Consider the following 21,709-nt stretch of genomic DNA (forward strand, 5'->3'; position numbering starts at 1 on the left):
GGTTGAACACTTACCCGCACACCAGCGGGTTCCGTTAAGTGGAGAACAGGCATGAGACCTAGGCTAGAAAGGACGCTTAGCTGACGATGCAGGACAGAGCCAGGGAGAGTTAGGCTAAGAGGAGGGCCAGCCAGGAAGTAACCAGGGCTCTAAACCAGAGGTCAGCAAATTGTTCTGTGAAGGGCCAGATGACAAGTACCTTAGACTTTGCTGGCCATATATTCTTCTTTGTTTTTTTCTTACAAACCTTTAAAAAGGTAAAAATCATTCTGACCTCGCAGGTAATCTACAAACGGGTGGCAGGCTGTGTTCAGCTGGTGGCTGACCCTTGCTATAAACTAGCACCAGATCTATGGAAATGCCAAACCTGTTGATTTCAATTATCAGAGGGAGTGTTCTCTAGGATTGGAATGAACACTGCCATCATCTGTTTCGAGTAGAGAACACTGAAAATACCTCCTGCCTACCCCCTAAAGGGGTCTCCTACTAACTGCCTTCTGAGTAGAGCAGATCTTCTTAATCAGAGCTTTTACTTGGTTTAGTGGGATATGCAACTTTGGGTCTGAGCTGAATTGTTTAGGATAATTGGGGCAGCTTTGAACTCTCTCTGCTTTACCCCTTAACAGTCCTCTGATTACCTTCTCAATTATATGCTTCCCAAATAGTTAAAGAGCTGTTCATCGTGAATAGCTAAAATGGTTATTTCTCTGCCTGCATCATACTTTGCAGAAAGTACATATTCTAGATCTGTGATCTAGATAATTCAGAGATGAGTGAAGTATGCAGGAAACATACCCACCTATAGTCCAGAGCATTTTTGTTCCATCTACCAGCCTCCCTTCTTCCTGGGATAACGGATATGTAGGAAAGGGAGTGAACTTCTCTGAGTAGCAGAATGCTTTTTTTTTTTTTTCCTGCCCATGAAGTAGAGCAAAAAAAGAGGCATAGAAAACTACTTTCACTGAATCCAGAGTAGGGGAGGGGAGGGACAAGCTACCTGTTGTCAGGCCCCACTGAGGCTGCTTTTCTTTGACAGACTGACAAGTCTTCCAGAGGATTGTGAATTACCTACCTTGGAGTTGCTTCTCTCTACTTCTAGGGTCCTGTGGTGAGAACGTAGGGAAGAGGTTTATCATTTTTAGTAAAAGATTTTATTTATTTGACAGAGCAAGAGAGTACAGGCACAGGGGGAGTGGCAGAGGGAGGGGGAGGGGGAGAAGCAGACTCCCCACTGAGCAGGGAGCCCGATGGGGGACTGGATCCCAGGACCCTGGGATCATGACCTGAGCCAAAGGCCGTCACTTAACAGATTGAGCCACCCAGACGTCCCAAGGCAACAGGTTTACATGAACAGAGGAGGGATAGACAGGGCAAATGTGCATACATAATAAACTGTTTAACCTTGGGGAATGTGGTGGAAAGAGGATACCTCAGGGTATCATTCTAAAATTGATCCTATTGCCAGGATAGATGTAGTAGAATTGTTGAAGACTATTTAAAAATACAGATTCCTGGGTATTACTCAAAAAAAAGTTTATTTTGTTGGTCAAAAGTTAGACCTGGCAATTCATGTCTTCTAAAGGCTTCCCAGGTAACTTTACACCCTCCTTTGGCTATTTTGAAGTGGGTTTCTATCACCTACTTTTGTTTCTGTATTTGTATTTTTTTTAAGTCTTACTGAATACAAAAGGAAAGGTACTATATTAAAAGGTGTATATTAAAAGATAATATTAAAGGTATATATTAAATATATATACATTTAAATATATATATTAAACATATAATTAAAGGTATATATTAGAAGGAAAGGTATTATTAAAAATGAAAGAATTTATATAATTGTCAGGCAAAATTGTGATTTTCCCAAAGCTTCTCTATATTATTACTAAAAATTACTTTCTCAAAGATGGTACATAAATCATAAAGTTGGTTTAGTCAGTTGATCTTTCTTTAAATTTTATCTTAATTCCAGTAGAGTTCACATACAGTGTTCTATCAGGTTCAGGGGTATAATACAGTGACTCAATAATTCCATGTGTTACTCAGTGCTCATCATAAGTGCACTCCTAATCCTTTCACCTGTTAAAGTCCCCTGCTGTTGTTGTATTACTATCAATTAATTCCTTTATGTTTGTTATTCACTGCTTTACATATGGCTACTCCCACGTTGGGTATATAAATACTTACAATTGCTATATCTTCTTATTGGATTGTTCCCTTTATGATTATGTCGTGTCCTGCCTTGTCTCTTAAAGTCTATTTTGTGCAATATTAGTATTGCTACCCTGGTTTTCTCTTCACTTCCATTTTCATGATAAATGCTTTTCCATCCCTTCACTTTCAATCTGCATGTGTCTTTAGGTCTGAAATAAGTCTCTTGCAGGCAGCATATAGATGGGTCTTTTAAAAATTTATTTATTTATTTATTATTTGATTATTTTTATTCACATATAATGTATCATATGCCCCAGGGGTACAGGTCTGTGAATCATCAGGTTTACACATTTCACAGCACTCACCATAGCACATACCCTCCCCTATGTCCCTAACCCAGCCACCCTGTCCCTACTCCCCCTCCCCCCAGCAACTCTGTTTGTTTTGTGAGATTAAGAGTCTCTTATGATTTGTCTCCCTTTGGATGGGTCTTTTTTTAATCTATTCTATCACCCTATGTCTTTTGATTGAAGTATTTGGTCCATTTACATATCAAAAATATTGAAAGGTGTGTACCTATTACCATTTTTTTATTTACTTTATGGTGATTTTGTAGTGCTTCTCTGTCCCTTTCTTCTCTTGCTCTCTTCTCTGTTTTCTGTCTTTCTTTAGTGAAATACTTGGGTTTCTATTTTTTTGCATACTATTACTGGTTTTTGTTTTGTGGTTACCATTAGGCTTATGTATAACCTCTTATGCAGATAGCAATCCATATCAAGTTGATAGTTACTTAAGTTTGAACCCATTCTAGGAGCACTAAATTTTTCCTACATTTGCACCTCCAAACACACACTTCAGTATATGATGTCCCATATTTTGTGAATCCCTTGACTAATTTTTGTAGATACACTTAATTTTACTGATTTTGTGCTTACTGGTTTTCTTACTCCTGCTTATAGTCTTTACTTTACACTCAGAGTCCCATTTAACATTTCTTATAAGGCTTGCAGTGGTGAATTCCTTTAACTTCTGTTTGTCTGAGAACCTCTTTATCTCTCCTCCTAGTATGAATGGTAGCCTTGCTGGATAGAGTATTCTTGGTTGCAGATTTTGTCCTTTCAGCATTTTAAATGTATCTTGCCACTTCTTTCTGGCCTGTAAAGGGTCTGCTAAAAATCAGCTGATAGTAATTTCCCTCGTATGAACTTTTTTATTGCTGATTTTGATATTCTCTCTTTACTATCACTATTTTTTGCCTATAGTTACTATGTGTCTTGGTGTGGACTTCCTTGGGTTGATTTTGTTGGGGGTCCTTTGTGCCTCTTGGACCTGGACTTCTGTTTCCTTCTCCAGATTTGGGACATTTTCAGCTATTAGTTCTTCAAATCAATTTTCTGTCCCTTTTCTCTTTCTTCTGCTTCTGGGATCCCTATGATGCAAATGATGTTATTATACTGCTTTTGGTGTTACCAAGTTCCCTTAAGCTCTTTTCATTTTTTTATTAATCATTTTTCTCTCTCCTCTTCAGCTTGATTACTTTCCATTACTCTGTCCTCTAGGTCACTGATTTGTTCTTCAGCTTCCTGTGATCTCCTATTGATTGTCTGAAGTGTACTTTCCATTTCAAACTTTGAGTTCTCTGGTTCTTCAGGTGTTCTCTTTGTGGAGGGTCTCACTGAGGTCTTCCATTCTTTAGTCCATTGAGTATCTTTGACCACTACTTTAACTTCTGTATCAGACACATTGCTTATTTCCATTTTCCTTAGCTATTGAGCTCTGATTTTTGTCCTGTTCTTCCATGTGGATGTATTTCTCTGTCTCTTCATTTTGTATGACTCTCAGTCTGTTTCTATATATTAAGAAAGTCAGCTATGTCTCCTGTTCTTAAAAATAGCGGCTTTATGAAAGTTGGTCTTGCAGTGCAATGCTTCCTGTTCACCAGAGCCTGGCATGTCAGGGATGTCTTGTGTGTCCCCTGCTATTGTGGCTGGACTGTATTTGCCATCATTACAGTCATCTATAATGGTTCTCTTTGCTTGTTGTGTGCAGGGTTTTGTCCCTGCGTTGTTAGTGGGTCAGTCTGAGGCCACCTTGGACTTGAGTCAGAGCACACATTTGCCAGAGCTCCAGAGACACTGAACCACTTGGAGCCCTCCCTGTGTCCTTCCCTGAGAAACTTCCATGGTGGGTGGGGCTTGTGGCCAGACAAGTTGTCTGCCTCCAGCCTACTGTTGGGGCTCCAGTCAGACAAGTGTGTGTGGTTATCTTCCCCTCTCCCTGGGGCAGGAGTCCCTTTAGAGGGGTACTGCCCCCTATCGGGGCTGCTTACACACTGCCAGGCTTGTGGCTTTTCTTTGGATGGACGCCTGCCAAGGACATGTTGGAGGATGTATCTGCAGGAGAATGCAGGGGTGGGTGACGTGGTGCCAGTAAGGTCTGTGCAGGTCCACTACAGGAGGGGCTTTGTAGCTGCCTGGGAAACCAGCTAAGGCTGGCTGGGTCTTGAATCTCGCAGGGGCAGGGCAGGCTATTAGCAAGCTAGGTGGAGAGCGTTGGTACTGTGCTTATTCCCATGGGTGCCTGTGTATCTAGGCTGGGGGGTGAGGGAGAGAAATGGCACTTACCAGCTCCTTTGGTCTTGGGGAAGTCCCTTAAAGATCCTTGCCCCTCTAGCGCATGCTCTGAGATTATTAAATCTTGCAGTACACTCAGGCATTTTTCACACTGCTACTTCTGTGATGTATCTCAGCAGGGCTGTTTGTTGTGATGTCTTTTTTAAGAGCAGGGACTCCCTTTCCCATAGCCCTCCTGCTCTCCCAGAGCTGAGCCTACCGATTTTTAATATTCCAGGTGTTCAGCCCCACTGATTGCCCCCTCTGGTTTTCAAAGCCAAATGTTACCAGAATTTGTCCTTCCAGCCTGAATTCCTCACCCTGGGGTACCTGGCATTTTCCTCTCTCCCCTCTGCACCAAGAACATGCCTCCCTCCCGTGGATAGTCCTGTAGGTCCATTTGTCCCCTGATGGTGTCTCCACACTTCCCTATCCTCTTTGGGGTAGCTCTCCTTCTTTTATGTAGCCATTTAGCTATTTACAGTCTCCTCTGCCAGTCTTCAGATCATTTCCTGGTTTATTTACACTGATGTGGCTCTTACCTAGTTTTATCTATGGGGACAAGGTAAGCCCGGGATCCTAATACCCCACCATCTTCCGTGGAAGCCCTTCTTGACTGATACTCAGTTAATAGTTTGGTCTTTATGAGCATTTTTTTTTTACATTATTACAGTGTTTTGTATGTGTTAAATTAACATTCTGTTGGCCTCTAATTTTATATGCTCACTACAGAAAAAAGCTTAAGAGTAGATTATTGAAAGGGAGTGATAAAACCAGTAACATAAATACTTCAACTCAAAGTAATTTTTAAACAACGTGAAGAGCTTCTTTTCAAACATCTGTGAATGTGGTGACTTTATGATTAAGTAAAAAAAGTATAAAAATGCAATAAATCCATGAATCTCTCATAATTTTATGACATCAGTAATCTACTTGTCCTATGGGTATTATTTTTTATGAGATTTTTGTCAAATATGCAGTAGAAGAAAAATATCTGATGTCCGTATTTCCTTCACTTCTGGCGCTAGGCTCTGGCCACAAGAGTAGATATATGGTCCTGGCTTGATGATCAAGATCATTTATCCTCCTGGCCACTGGCGCTGGTTCCAACATGGACATGTAACCCAAGCTGGGATAACCAGAGTCTTCTGGGTTTTATCTCTATATAGACACTAGGAGAGCGTTCTGTTCCTCTGGGGTTACAAGTCACAAGGACATGAAACCTTTTTCAGCTGCCACATGTAAAGATCCCACCTGAAAATTAAACCAACACAGAAACACAGGACCGAGAGGCGACAAGGGGAGACCGAGAACTAACATTGTACTTTCAGCATCTGGATGCAACATCCCTTGGCTTTTCTGCCTTTTCTGCATTTTCCAGTTATATGAGTCAATACATTCCTTCCCATCCCTCATTAGGTATTTTGAGGTGGATTTCTATCACCTGTAAAAAAAAAAAAAAAAAAAAAAAGGAAAAAAAAAAAGTTCTGTCTAACACAAGTCAAAGCCGTCAAAGATTTTTATACTTGTCATACTAAGCACAGTCCCCCCACCCCCGCTAAAGCAATCTTTTTTTTTCTCTAGAGCAAGAACAAAATATTGCCTTCCAGTACAAATCTGATGAATTCTGTCAATGAAGTCAAAGGAAAGGCTAGAATTACCAAACTATCACTCAGCATTGCACTCCTCCAAATGAGAAAATGTCTAAGTCGAACCACTGATAAGTTTACACAGCCAATGATAAGTTAATGACAAACGCGCTTAGTGCTAAATCAAAAGGAACTGTTGGCAACATTCTTTCAGCAAATGATACTGCTGTACAAACATTATGTCAATAACGTACACTGTGAATTGAAAGGTGTGTACTAGAACACATTTTGCTTTGTAGTAGGTTGAAGTGATGGATAATGTAGAGTATGAGTAAGTTGTTGGCATCTGTGCATGTTTTTAAGATGGAAGCACTTGATTTTTTGCTTCTGGTTTTCATTGAAAACTCATACTTTAGAGGAAGAATTTTCATGTACATTATTTTGTGAACTGTGGTGTAGAATGGAAAGGAGCTTTGGGATTTCTCCTGCTGGAGCAGGAGCTCTGTCTGCAGCACAACTTTGACCTGAAGCCAATTCGCTTGCTGTTTTATTAACAGTTTTTAAACCATGTGCTTCCTAATGTTGATTCATTATAGAAGAAAATAAGGAATTCAGGTCAATATCCATTACTGAACAACTGAGACTATTTCATTTCAGCAGGCTGGGCAAAGAAATGAAATGCTCTTGGTTTCCACATTGAAGTTTATTTGCTATGAAAGGAAAAGAACATACATCAGGGATGTGTGTGTGTGGTAAAATACACATAGCATGAAATTTACCATCTTAACAATTATGGAATGTACATTTCGGTAGCCTTAAGTATATTCACTTTGGTGTGCAATATATCTCTAGAAACTTGATCTTGCAATACTAAAACTGTACCCACCAAACATTAACCCCCCCCTCCCCCCAATATTGGATAGTTGCCTTTGTACTTTGTTTTCATGATTGTGACTACTTTAGAAACTTCATATGAGTGGAATCATGCAATCTGTGTCTTCTATTGACTGCCTTATTATGCTTAGTATAATGTCCTCCACATTTATCCATGTTGTAGCATGTGACAGAATCTCCTTTTTAAAGACCATATTGTATGTTTATACATACATATAAAGACCCATTGTATGTATCTACCTCGCTTTCTTCATCTGGTCATGTACTGATGAACAATTGGGTTGTTGCCGTATCTTGACTATCCTTATTAACGCTGCAGTGAACACGGGAAGGCATATTATCTCTTCGGAAACCTGATTTCAGTTCCTTTGGATATCCAGAAGTAGAATTGTTGGGTTACACAGTAATTCTGTTTTTAACTCCTTGAGGAGCTCCCATATAGTTTTCCATAATAATTGTACCACCTTCCATTCACACCAATGGTACACAAAGTTCCAATTTCTCCACATCCTCACCAATACTCACTATTTTCTGTTCTTAGGAGAGTGGTCATCCTGTCGTGTGAGGTGGTATCTTACTGTGTGTGGGTTGTTCTTTTTTAAAAATTTTCCTTTACTGAAGTATAATTGACATAAATATTAATCTCAGGAGCATGACACAGTCGTTGCCAAGTCTGTATGCTGTGCTGACCTCAAGTGTGCTCTCATCTGTCGCCATGCAACACTAGTACAGACCCTTTCACTCCATTCCCTGTGCTGCGCTTTTTATTCCCATAACTTATTCCCAAACTGAAAGCCTGTATCTCCCACTACTTTTCACTCATTTTGCTTATCCACCATCTATCACTCCTCTGACAACCATTAGTTTGTTTTCTGTATGTTATGGTGTGTTTCTGCTTTTTATTCTTTTTCATTGTTTTGTTTTTTAGACTCCACATATAAGTGAAATCATAGGGTATTTGTCTTTTTCAGTCTGAATTACTTCATTTAGCATAATACCCTCTAGGCCCATCCATGTTGCAAATGGCAAGATCTCGTTCTTTCTTATGGCTGAGTAATATTCCTGTGTGTGTGTGTGTGTGTGTGTGTGTGTGTATCACATCTTTATCCATTTATCTATCAATGGAGATGTTGTTTCCATATCTTGGCTATTAAAAAAGCTGCAATATACATAGGGGTACACATATCCTTTTTGAAATAGTGTTTTTATTTTCTTTGGGTACATACCCAGAGTGGAATTACTGGATCAGAGGATATTTCTACTTTTTTTTTTTTTTTTTTTTTAAGGAAAATCCATACTGCTTTCTGCATCAATTTAAATTACCCCCAACAGTGCATTGAGGTTTCTTTTCTCTCCATATCCTCACCAACATTTACTTTTTCTTTTTCTTTTTTTTTATTCTAGTCATTTCGACAGGTGTAAGGGGACAGCTCATTGTGGTGTCGATTTTCATTTGCCTGAAGATGAGTGATGTTGAGCATCTTTTCATGGGTCTGTTGTCATTTGTGTGTCTTCTTGGGAAATATGTCTATTCAAGTCCTTTGCCCAATCTTTAAGTAGGTATTTCTTTTGTTACTGAGTTATAATATTTCCTTATATATTCTACATATCAAACTTTTATCAGCTATGTGATTTGCAATTACTTTTTCCCATTCTGCGGGCTGTCTTTTCATTCTGTTGATTCCTTTGACATGCAGAAGTTTTTAAATTTGGTGCAGCCTAACAAAAAAATAAATAAAATCTGGTGTGGTCCCATTTATCTACTTTTTTTCTTTTGTTGCCTATGCTTTTTTTTTTTTTTTTTTTTGGTCATATCAGAGAAATCATTGCCAAGCTTAATGTTCTAAGCTTTTTTCCCCCTGTGTTTTCTTTGAAGGTTTGAATTATTTTAGACATTGTATTTAGGTCTTTGTCCATTTTATGTTAACTTTTGTATTTGGTGTAAGGTAAGGGTCCAGCCTAATTCTTTTGCATGTGAATATCCAGTTTTTTGGCACCACTTGCTGAGAAAACCATCCTTTCCCTATTTGTAGGCTTGGCAACCTTGTTGAAAATCATTTTACCATATATGCAAGGGCTTATTTTTGGGTCTTTATCCTGTTCCATTGGTTTATGAATCTATTTTTTATGCCCATATCATATCATCTGATTAACTGTTGCTTTGTAATATCATTTTGAAATTGGACAATCTGAGACCTCTAACTTTGTTCTTCTATTTCAAATTTGTTTAGGTTATTTAGGATCCCTTGAGATTCCATATTAATTTTAAGATATTTTTCTATTTATGCAAGAAAAATGTCACTGGGACTTTGATAAGGATTGCATTTGTAGATTGCCTTGGGTAGTATGAACATTCTAACAATATTGTCTTCTAGTCCACAACTATGGGATGTCTTTGCATCTAGTTGTATCTTCTTCGCTTTCTTTTAGCAATGTTTTATATTTTTCAGTGTACAAGTCTTTCACCTCCTTGGTTAAGTTTATTCCAAAGTATTTTATTCTTTCTAATGTTATAGCAAATAGGATTTTTTTCTTAATTTATTTTTCAAATTAGTCAGTGTTTGCTATAGAAATGCAACTAATTTCCCAGTGTTGAATTTGTGTCCTGCAAATTAGCTAAATTTAGTAGTTCCAACAATTCTTTGTGGAACCCTTAGGATTTTCTAAATATAAGATTCTGTCCTATGCAAACAGACTTTTACTTCTTTTCTGATTTGTATATCCCTTATTTCTTTTTCATCTTTAATTGCTCTGTCTAGAATTTCCACCACTACTCGAATAGTTTCGTGAATTGTGCTACAAGCCCTAGTTTTGTTCCTGATCTTAGAGGAAAATCTCTTTCTTTCCCTATTGAATTTTTGTTGGCTGTGAGCTTTTATATACAGCTTTTATTATTTTGGGGTAATTTCTTCTATTCCTTGTTTTTTTTTTTAATGTTTTTCTTGTAAAAGGACATAGAATTAAATTTTTTTTTCTGCATTGATTAAAATGATGTGACTTTTGACATTTTGTCAGTGTGGTACATTACATTCATTTTTTAATCTGCTGAACTATCCTTGCTTCCAGACGTAAACTCCACTCAGTCGCAAAGTACCATCCTTTCAATGTGCTGATGAATTTACTTTGTTAGTATCTTGTTTAAGGTTTTTGAATCAAGGGTGCCTTGGTGGTTCATTTGTTAAGCGTCTGCCTTTGGCTCAGGTCATGGTTGCAGGGTCCTGGGATCGAGGCCCATGTTGGGCTGCCTGCTCAGTGGGAAGCCTGCTTCTCCCTCTCCCACTCCCCCGGCTTGTGTTCCCTCTCTCACTGTGTCTCTCTCTGTCAAATAAATAAATAAAATCTTTTTGAAAAAAAGATTTTTGCATCAATATTCATCAGGGATATTGGTCTACAGTTTTCTTTTTGTGTCTTTATCTGGTTTTTGTATTGAAGTAATGGCCTCGCAGAATGAGTTAGTCAGTGTTCCCTCCTCTTCTATTCTTTGTAAGAGTTTGGGAAGGATTGATGTTAATTATTCTTTAAATGTTTTGTAGAATTCTCCAGTGAAGCCATCTGGTCCTGGGATTTTCTTTGTTGGGAGGTTTTTTGATTACTGCTTCAATCTCTTTCTTGCATTAAATGTAGTTCTATATTTTCAGATTTATTCTTTCTTCATGAGTCAGTCTTGGTAGGTTTCATGTTTCTAGGAATTCATACATTTCTTTTGGGTTGTCCAATCTGTTGGCATATAATTGTTCATAAACTTCCCTTTTGTAGCACTTTTGCAACATCCCAGAAGTCTCAATATTTTGTGTGTTTATTCTCACTTGTCTCCAAATATTTTCTAAATTTTATTTCTTCTTTCACCTATCAATTAGGAGTGCATGGTTAAATTTCCACATATTTAAGAATTTTTCTGTTTTCCTTATGCTAATGATTTCTAGTTTTATTCCATTGTATATACCTGGGTTCTTGAAACAGGCCTACTAATACCAGTAAAGAACATTTGTAACATTTCAAACGGCTTGCTCAAGTCTTATATATTAGCAATATAGTCAATATCTTCAATCACCTGAAACTATAACTTCAAGGCCCAAACATTATAAAATATGTAGGTCCCGGGTTTTTTTGTGTTTTGTTTTTTTTTTTTTTTTTTTTTTTTTTTTTTAAAGGCTGAGCTGGAAGTCTTGAAATGTCTTAAAAGTCAAGAGTTTGATGCTTAACAACATTTGATGATTCCTTTTACTCACCATAAAATTAATAAAATATCACTGGCTTATTTTTAAAAATATAGCCAAATATCACAATGAAACATTAAAATATATATATACATACACATACATACATATGCTCTCCAGAAGCAAATGCAAGCAAATATTGTGCTGTCAGTATAGTGCCACTCGGTGCATGTGTCTGCTGAACACTTCAAATGTGATTACTGCAACCAAGGAGCTAATTTTTAATTAAACAGTCACGTGTGGGGGCACCTGCGTGGCTCAGTGGGTTAAGCCTCTGCCTTCGGCTCAGGTCATCATCCCAGGGTCCTGGGATCGAGCCCCACATTGGGCTCTCTGGTCAGCGGGGAGCCTGCTTCCTCCTCTCTCTGTCTGCCTCTCTGCCTACTTGTGATCTCCGTCATCCTGTCAAATAAATAAATAAAATCTTAAAAAAAGAAAAAAACCCAGTCATGCATGGCTTGTGGCTGTTCTGTGATACGGTGCAACTGTCGCATAAGAGAAGTGGTAAGTCATGATTTTGTACTAATTGGTGACACTTTCGTTAGGGCGTGTGAGATGGGGTGGAAGGCATGTTGTAGAGTGACATAAGACAAACTTCAGTGTTTCCGGAGAAGAACCATGATAAAACCAGATGCTTTGTCCTATTAGAACTAGGATGAAGGAATTTGAAGTGGCCTTGGGGAGGGGAAGTGCTAAGTCACGTAAGCAGGTGAGAGTACATTAGCTGGAAGAATAGATTTATTTCGGAAGTTTCCTTTAGGGGCTCCTGGCTGGCTCATTCAGTAGGGTACGTGACTCTTGATCTTGGGGCTGTGAATCCAAGCCTCATGTTGGGTATTACTTAAATAAAACACCTTAAAAAAAAGTTTCCTTTAAAAAGAATTTGGACAAGTAGGTAACTTGATACAAGAAAGAGCTTTCTTTTTTTATTTTATTTTATTTATTTATTTGACAGAGAGCAAGATCACAAGTAGGCAGAGCGAAAGGGGGAAGCAGGCTCCCTGCTGCTCGATCCCAGCGCTCTGAGATCATGACCTGAGCCCAAGGCAGAGGCTTAACCCACTGAGCCGGCCAGGTGCCCCACAAGAAAGAGCTTTCTCCTGTGTGTTCCCTCCTCCTTGAGAGGAGCCTTGACCATGGCACCATTGCTCTACTATTACATTTTCACTTCTCACCGAGAAGCACATTCCAGGAATCATCCTGGAGTAACAACAGTTCTACTCTTCACACTTCGAACATGTTAATGGGAAGAGTACATGCTCTCACACTAAAAAGAGTATTTAGAGACAAAGTTTATAAAATCATTTCCAGTCCTCTGGAGGGGATCTCACCTCATACCTCTAGGGTCTGCAAGAATCAGTGTTTCAGGATCTGTATGTTAACATAATACTTAGTTTCTCTCAATGCATTTGTGCATTTTGACTGTGATCTCTGACTCTTACTGGAATCCAGAAGATGACTGGTTACCAAATTCTAAATAATTTTCTTAGGCAAGAAGACTTCTTTTCTGATTCCACCAAGTTTTCTCCTACAGATCCCATTTTCTCTAAACTTAAATTATTTAGACTATTCATTTCTGGGCCATGCATTTCTTTCAACTAAATTATGAATGATGATCTGCTATTCTGTCACTACACTCAGCATTAAAGACATTCCTTCACGTTTGGTTTCTTCTTCTGTGCAGCATTATTCACAATTGCCAAAAAGTGGAAACATCCATCAACAGATAAACAAAATGTCGAGTATACATCGTATGAAATGTTACTCATTCTTAAAAAAGGAAATTTTTTAAGGCAAAATCATGGATAAACCTTGAGGACATTATATTGAATGAAATCAGTGGGTACAAAAGACAAATATTGTTGGGACACCTGGGTGGCTCAGTGGGTTAAGCCTCTGCCTTCGGCTCAGGTCATAATCTCACGGTCCTGGGATTGAGCCCCGCATCAGGCTCTCTGCTCAGCGGGGAGCCTGCTTCCCCCTCTCTCTGTGCCTGCCTCTCTGCCTACTTGTGATCTTGCTGTCTGTCATATAGATAGATAGATAGATAGATAAAATCTTAAAAAAAGACGAATATTGTATAACTCCACTTATATGAGCTACCTAGAATAGTGTAATTCACAGAGACAGAGTAGGATGTTGATTGCCAGGTGCGGTGGGATAAGGGAGAATGAGGAGTTAGTTTATGGGCAGAGTTTCTGTTTGGGATGATGAAAGGTTCTGGGGATGGATCATGATGAATGATTGTACAATACTGTGAATGTATCTGAATTGCACAGCCACTGAATTATACACTTAAAAATGGTTTAAATGGTAATTTTTATGTTATGTATATTTTACTGTATTTTTTTAAATTTCATTTCTTCATACATGGATTGCATATAACCTTATAATGTAAGTTAGGTCATCTATAGAGAATGGCTAGTACTGGTTTTTCTATATTTTTCCTCTAGCGAAATAGTTTAAGAACATGGCAATCCAATTTCAAATCACATGTCCCAGGCATCAATAATACCCCCATTGAGAACCACAAAAATATCCCTCGTGATAAGATTTTGAATATTGCCATAATTATTAAACATCTCCACATTTAGTTTTTCCCCCCTGGTATTTTCAGTTTTAGGGATCACCTTGGTCTCTGGACTTTTCAAGAGTAGATATTCAATGGCCTTTTGTACATTAATGGCCTTAACGATGAAAATCATAACAGAAAAGGGTCTGAAATGCTGGCAGAGGGTAATGATAATGGCTCTGTCTCTCTCTGGCTACCAGATCAATTTCCCTTGGGATATATAGTTTTCATCTGTCACTGAAAACAGATTTTTGGTGATAAAAGAATGATCATGTTTTTCCATTGAATCAAAATACATTTTTCAGCATCCAGAAACATACATGTGTTTTGTTTTGTTTTGTTTTGTTTTGTTTTCTCTCATGGTTAGTTTTGTTCCTTCCACAATATTCAGATGTGCAAGAAATTTCACAAGAGAACAGGTCAGCAGCAAGCTCGAGAGGTGGCAAATTCTTTACAAGTCAACAGGCTCTTAAACCCACGAAAAGACAAGCAGGTTTAAGATCATAAAATGTTAAAGATGAAATTCCATCACAATGTCCTCTTTTCAGCTCTATTGCAAATTTAACATAAATCAGTGTTAATTATACTTTGTCATATGAGTTGCGCTTGCTTTAACCTCATACACTAAAAGCAATACTCCTTTCATACACAAAATCTGTTACACATCTGGCTTCTTTAAAATGAAGGTGAAGGGGCGCCTGGGTGGCTCAGTGGGTTAAAGCCTCTGCCTTCGGCTCAGGTCACGATCCCAGGGTCCTGGGATCGAGCCCCACATCGGGCTCTCTGCTCAGCGGGGAGCCTGCTTCCTCCTTTCTCTCTCTCTGCCTGCCTCTCCGCCTCCTTGTGATCTCTGTCTGTCAAAAAAATAAATAAAATCTTTAAAAAAAATAAATAAAATGAAGGTGAACATTTCCAGAGCCAAAAAGAATTTAGCAAAGCTAAGCTACAGGAATATGCAAGTTAGTAAGCTTTTCCTTGGTGCTACTGAGTAACAGTGTAAAGTCATCAAACTGATACTTAGAAATGGTACAAACATGTTATCTTGATAGTTTCATTTTAGTTTCAACACCAAACATTGTAGAAAGCATACTTGTTTCTGTTACCATTTTCTAGTTTAACTTAATCATGATGAGCAGTATTTGGGGTCAAAAGGTAAGTGCCCCAATTCTTTTTTTTTTTTTTTAAGATTTATATATTTGAGAGAAAGCATGCACACCTGAGTGTGCAAGAGTAGGCAGAGGGAGAGGGTGAGACAGAAACGTCAAGTAGACTCCAGGCTGAGCACCACAGGGCTCCACTTCATGACCCCTGAGATCATGATCTGAGCCAAAACCATGAGTCGGACGCTTAACCAACTGAGCCATCCAGGCTCCCCAAAGTGCCCCAATTCTATTTCAAGATTTGCCGTGCAACTTCCATGAGTGTGACCATATTTATGCCACTTCCCTTCCCTTTTATAAGGTTGTGGCTGAGGGTGCTTCTGCTAGTTTTTGAAGCCTGGAGTTTTCAATATCTACCATATGCTGAAGACCCCGGTTCATTGATGATCAAAATATTTTAAGGCTGATGGAAAACAAATCAGTATATCTTTTTAATGAAAGGAAAATAATCATAATTTTTAAATGCACACATTTGTAAAATTCTAACCAAGAGAATTTCTAACTATAAAAGCTTCACTGTCTATGGGAAGAGGAGAACTATATCAGATACATTAAAATCTTAACACAATTTTTGGGTGTGCCTGGTGGCCCAGTCGGTTAAGCACACACTCAGGTCATGATCTCTAAGTCTTGGGATTGAGCCCCATGTGGGGCTCTCTGCTCAGCAAGGAGTCTCTGCTTCTCCCTCTGCCTCCTCCCCCCTGCTCATGCTCTCTGTCTCTTTCTCTCTCTCTCAAATAAAAGCTTTTAAAAAATAAAATCTTAACACAACTTTTAAACTTTTTATTAGGACATAAAAAGAGGAAGAAAAATGTTAATCGTCATGAATGAAAAAATAAAATTTAACTCCCTAAAAGCCCAAATCTAAATGTTTGGCAAATTTTTAAAGCAAAACAAACATCAGAAAAGAGATATAATTATTATAAAAACAACCTCAGAAGCCAACTGTAATTTCAAAATAAAAATAAAGTACGTACTTTTCATCACTTTTTGTAAGTAGTGAATCCACTGTTGCAGTGTTGAGACTCCCATGAGGTCAATAAGTTTTCTCTTCAAGCAGTCATCTATATTTTGCATTCCATTTGATTTGATCTATTTACAAAATGCTATAATCCACCTTCTTTTCATGGTATAACCACTGAGGAAAGGAGTCTTCATTCCAATCTGACATTTCTTTTTTGTGTTCCCACTCCCTGGCAATAAAAATACCCACAATAAAACATTATTACCACAAATTATTTCTGAAACACATTCTTAATTTATTCCATTCTTTCCCTCTTTTCCCTCCATCTTTCTTGATTTATACCCTCTTCTCTTCCATAAATATTTATTAAACAAGATCCTGTTAAAGGAGTGAATTAAAAGCTCTCACTTTCGAATCTCACAAATGAATAGTTAATCATGGAGTGGTGATAATTTTTCTCATGCACTTGCAAGGTCTTTCTCAGCCTTTACCCGGTCCCCAAAGCTACTCCACTGCTAGCCAATTCAGGAGGAAATATTTGGGCACGAAATAGCAGGATTCAGTACCCCAGCTAAATATTGTGCCAATAACATTGACCTCATTATATAACAGATCTTCTCCTCAAACTCTACTTATCCATGAAGAAATCTTGAACGTGTTCATGAAATGATGTCCCACATTGTTTATTTTGGGTGCCCCAGAATCGGGTTCTCAGGTTAAACATTTCATTGCTGTGCCCAGGCTGAACAGATTATCGGCCTGGTCTGATTAGTGCTGAAAAAGGGAAGACCTCTTTATTCAGAATATTCTCCTATGAAATTAGCCTAAGCTTATTCATTGATTCATGTCAAGCTTTCACCCAGGTAAGACTCAGGTCATTTAAAAAAATTTATTATTGAAGTATAGTTGATATAAAATGTTATATTCGTTGCATGTGTACAATATAGGGATTCCACAATTCTGCTCATTCCTTAGTGCTCATTGCAATAATTATAGTCACTATCTGTCACCGTACATTATTACAGTATTATAGTCACCATCTGTTACCATACATTACTACAGTATTAGTGACTGAATTCCCTATGATGTACTTTCTGTCTGTGACTTATAAACTGCAAGTGTGTACATCTTAATCCCCTTTACCTAGTTCATCCATCTTCGTAGCCCTATACCCTTCTGTCAACCAACATTTTGTTCTCTCTACTAATGAGTCTGTTTATGGTTCTCTTTTTTTGTTTTGTTTTGCTTAGATTTCACACAAAAGAGAAATCATAGAGTATTTGTCTTTCTCCTCCTGACTTATCTGTTGAACATAATACCCTCCAGGCCTACCCATTTTGTTGCAAGTGGAATATGTAATTCTTTCTATGGCTGAGTGATATCCCATTGTGTTCATATATACAACATCTTTTTATTTTTCCATTTGTCTATTAATAGACACTTAGGTTGCTTCCATATCTTGGCTATTGTAAATAATGCTTTAATAAACATAGGGGTGTATGTATCTTTTTGAATTCATGTTTTCATTTTCTGTGCATATATACCCAGTAGTGAAATTACTGAATGACATGGTATTTCTATGTTTTGAAATCTCTATTTAAACTTGAGTTAGTTAGCATATAGTCTGTTCAGTTTTCCCAGTATCAGTTACTGAAAACATTCCCTTTTTCCCATTACATATTTTTACCTCTTTTGCCATAGACTAATTAGGTAAGTTCCACTGATCTATGCCAGTAGCCTACTGTTTTGATTACTATCGCTTTAGAGTGTATCTTGAAATTTAGGGTTGTGATACCTTCAGCTTTGGTCTTCTCTCTTAGGATTGCTTTCCTATTCAGGGTCTTTTGTGCTGCATACAAATTTTTGGATTATTCCAGTTCTGTAAAAAAAAAGATACTGTTTTGGTAGGGATTGCGTTGAATCTGTAGATTGTTCAGTGTAATATGGACATTTTAACAATATTCTTCCAATCCATGAGCATGGGCTATCTTTTCATTTGTGAAATTTTCAGTTTCCTTTATCAATGTCCTACAGTTCTTTTCAGAGTACACTTCTTTCATTTCTTTCATTAAGTTTATCCCTAGGTATTTTATCCTTTTTGGTAAACTTGTCAATGGAGTTGTTAATTTCTCTTTCTGACACTTCATTATTAGTGTATAGAAATGCAGTCAATTTCTGTAAATTTTATATCTTGCAACTTTACTGAATTCATTTATTATTTCTAGTAATTTCTTGGTAGAGTCTTTAGGGTTTTCTATGTACAGTATCATGCCATCTGCAAATACTGGTAGTTTTACTTCTTTGTTATCAATTTGGAAGCCTTTTATTTCTTTTTGTTGTCTGATAACTGTGGCTAGGACTTCTAATACTATGTTAAGTAAAGGTGGTGAGAGTGGACATCTTTGTCTTATTTCTGATCTTAGAGGAATCACTCAGCTTTTCACCATTGAGTATGAGGTGAACTGTGGGTTTGTCCTAGATGGCCCTTTATTTTGAGGTAGATAGTCGCTAAAGCTACCTTGAGAGTGTTTATCACAAATGTATGTTGAATTTTGTCAAGTGCTTTTCCTGCATCTATTAAGATAATCATAGGGGCGCCTGAGTGGCTCAGTCTGTTGAGCGTCTGCCTTCGGCTCAGGTCATGATCCCAGGGTCCTGGGATTGAGGCCCATGTAAGGGCTCCCTGCTCAGTGGAGAGTCTGTTTCTGCCTCTCTCCCATCTTATGCTCTCTTTCCCTCTCTGTCTCTGGTTCACTTTCTCTTTCTCAAAAAATAAATAATAAAATACTTTGAAAAGATAATAATATGGTTTTTATCATTCCTTGCCTTAATGTGATGTATAATATTGATTTGCAAATATTGAGCAATTCCTGCATCCGCAGAATAAATTGCACTTGATCATAGCAGGAGAAAAAAAATCCTCTTATTTTATTGTTTTGTTACTTAAGCACAGTTGACACAATGTTACACTAGTTTCACAAGCATAACATAGTAATTGGACAACTATGTGTTCAGCTGTGTTCACCACAAGGGTAGCCACCATCTGTCACCATGCAGCACTACTAAAATACCATTGACTCTATTCCCTATGCTGTACCTTTCATGCTAATGATTTATTTATTCCTTAACTGGAAGCCTGTACCTCCCACTCCCCTCACACTTTTTAACCATCTCCTCACCTTCTCCATTCCAGCAACCATCAGTTCGTTCTCCCTATTATGGGTGTGTTTCTGCTTTTGTCAGTTTCTTTGTCCATTTGTTTTGTTTCTTGGATTACACACATCAGAGTGATCGTATGGTAATAGTCTCTCTCTGACTTAATTCACTTGGAGCAATGCTCTAGGTCCATTCATGTTGTAGCAAACAGCACAATCTTGCTCTTTTTTTATGCCTGGGTAGTATCCCATTTATATATCACATCATCTTTACCCATTCATTTATCATTGGACACTTGGGTTGCCTTCATAATTTGGCCATGGTAAATAATGCTGCAATATACATAGGGATACCTATTTATTTTCAAATTAGTGTTTTTATTTTGGGGGGTAAATACCCAGTAGTGGAATTACTGGGCCATATGATAATTTTATTTTTAATTTTTTTGAGGATACCCATAGTATTGCCCACAGCAGGTGCACCAATTTACATTCCCACCAAAACCGCACAAGGGTTCTTTTTTTTTGTTTTTTTTTTTTTTTTTTTTTTTTTTTTTTTCCCCATCCTTGCCAACACTTGTTATTTCTTGTCTTTTTTATTTGGGCCATTCTGACAGGTATAAGGTGATACCTCTTTGTGTTGATTTTCATTTGCCTAATGATCAGTGATGTTGGGCATGTTTTCCTGTCTGTTGGAAATGTCTGTCTTTTTTAGAAAAATGTCTGCTAAGGTCCTCTGCCTATTTTTTTAATCAGATTGGGTTTTTTTTTTTTTTCGTGTTGAGTTGTAGGAGTTCCTTATATATTCTGGGTATTAACCCCTTGTAATATATATCATTTGTAAATATCTTTTCCCATTAAGTAGGTTGCCTGTTTATTTTGTTGGTTTTCTTCCCTATGCAAAAGCTTTTTATTTTAGTATAGTCTCAATAGTTCATTTTTTAAATTTTGTTTTTCTTGTCTAAAGAGACCTATTTAGAAAAATATTCCTAAGGTTTATGTCAAACAAATTACTGCCTCTTTTCTTCCAGGAGTTTTATGGTTTCAGGTCTCACATTTAGGTTTGTAATCCATTTTTTATTTATTTTTGGGTATGGTATAAGAAAGTGGTCCAATTTCATAATAAAGTTGCTGACAGAGAAATTAAGAAAACCATCCCATTTAAAATTGTACCAAAAGATAAGATACCTAGAAATTTAACCAAAGGTTAAAGGCCCATACTCTGAAACCTGTAAGACATTGACTAAAGAATTGAAGATGACACCAACAAGTGGAAAAGTATTCCATGCATGTGATTAGAATAAAGGGTCCATATTACCCCAAACAATTTGCGGATTTAATGTAATCCCTATCAGAGTTCCAATAGCATTTTTGACAGAACTAGAAAAAATAATCCCAAAATTTGTATGAAGGACAAAGACCCTGAAGAGCCAAGGCAGTCTGGAGAAAGAAGACCAAAACGGCAGGTATCACAATCTCCGATTTCAAGATACGCTAGAAAACTGTAGTAATCAAAGCAGTATGGTACTGGCACAAAAACAGACATGTGGATCAGTACAACAGGATAGAGACACAGAAATAACCCATACTTATCTACAAGTGACCCAACTAATCTATGACAGGAGGCAAGAATATATAATAGGGAGAAGACTATCACTTCAATAAATGGTTTTGGGAAAAACCATTGGACAGCTATGTAAAAGAATTTTTAAAAAATGGATTGTTGAATTTGGTTTGCTAATATTGAGAATTTTTGCATCTATATTCATTGGGAATATTAGCCTACAATTTTCTTTTTTCCTAGTATCTTTATCTTTATCTGGTCCACAATAATGCTGGACATGTAGGAGGAGTTTGGAAGTTTTCCATCCTCTTCTGTTTTTTGGAATAGTTTGAGAAGACTAGGTATTAGGTCTTCATTAAATGTTTGGTAGAATTTACCTGTGAAACCATTTGGTCCTGGACTTGTATTTGATTGAGAGTTTTTTTGATTACCAATTCAATTTTGTTACTAGTAATCAGTCTGTTTGAATTTTCTATTTCTCTCTAATTCAGTTTTGAAATACTATGTTCCCAGGAATTTACCCATTTTTTCTAGGTTGCCCAATTTGTTCACATACAATTTTTAATAGTATTCTCATAATCCTTTCTGTATCTGTGGAATTGGTTGTTATTTCTCCCTTTCATTTTTACTTTGAGTCCTCTCTTGTTCTTGATGAACTGGCTATCGATTTTATTTATTTTTTCAAAGAATCTGCTCTAATTTCTTTGATCTTATCTATTTTTTAATCTCTATTTACTTACACTCTGATCTTTATTATTTCCTTTCTTTACTGAGCTTGGGCCTTTGCCCTCTTTTTTTTAGTTCCTTTAGGTATAAGGTTAGATTGTT

General features: G+C 37.4%; 1 pseudogene; it reads right to left on the reverse strand.

The window, feature by feature from the left end:
- Window positions 1-13,955: 13,955 nt before the first annotated feature.
- LOC111154013 overlaps window positions 13,956-21,709 on the reverse strand; it is a 42,779-nt pseudogene continuing 35,025 nt past the window's right edge.

The sequence above is a fragment of the Enhydra lutris genome, unplaced genomic scaffold (genome assembly GCF_002288905.1).
Source record: "Enhydra lutris kenyoni isolate GAN:26980312 unplaced genomic scaffold, ASM228890v2 scaffoldscaffold34, whole genome shotgun sequence".
Classification (NCBI taxonomy): Eukaryota; Metazoa; Chordata; class Mammalia; order Carnivora; family Mustelidae; genus Enhydra; species Enhydra lutris.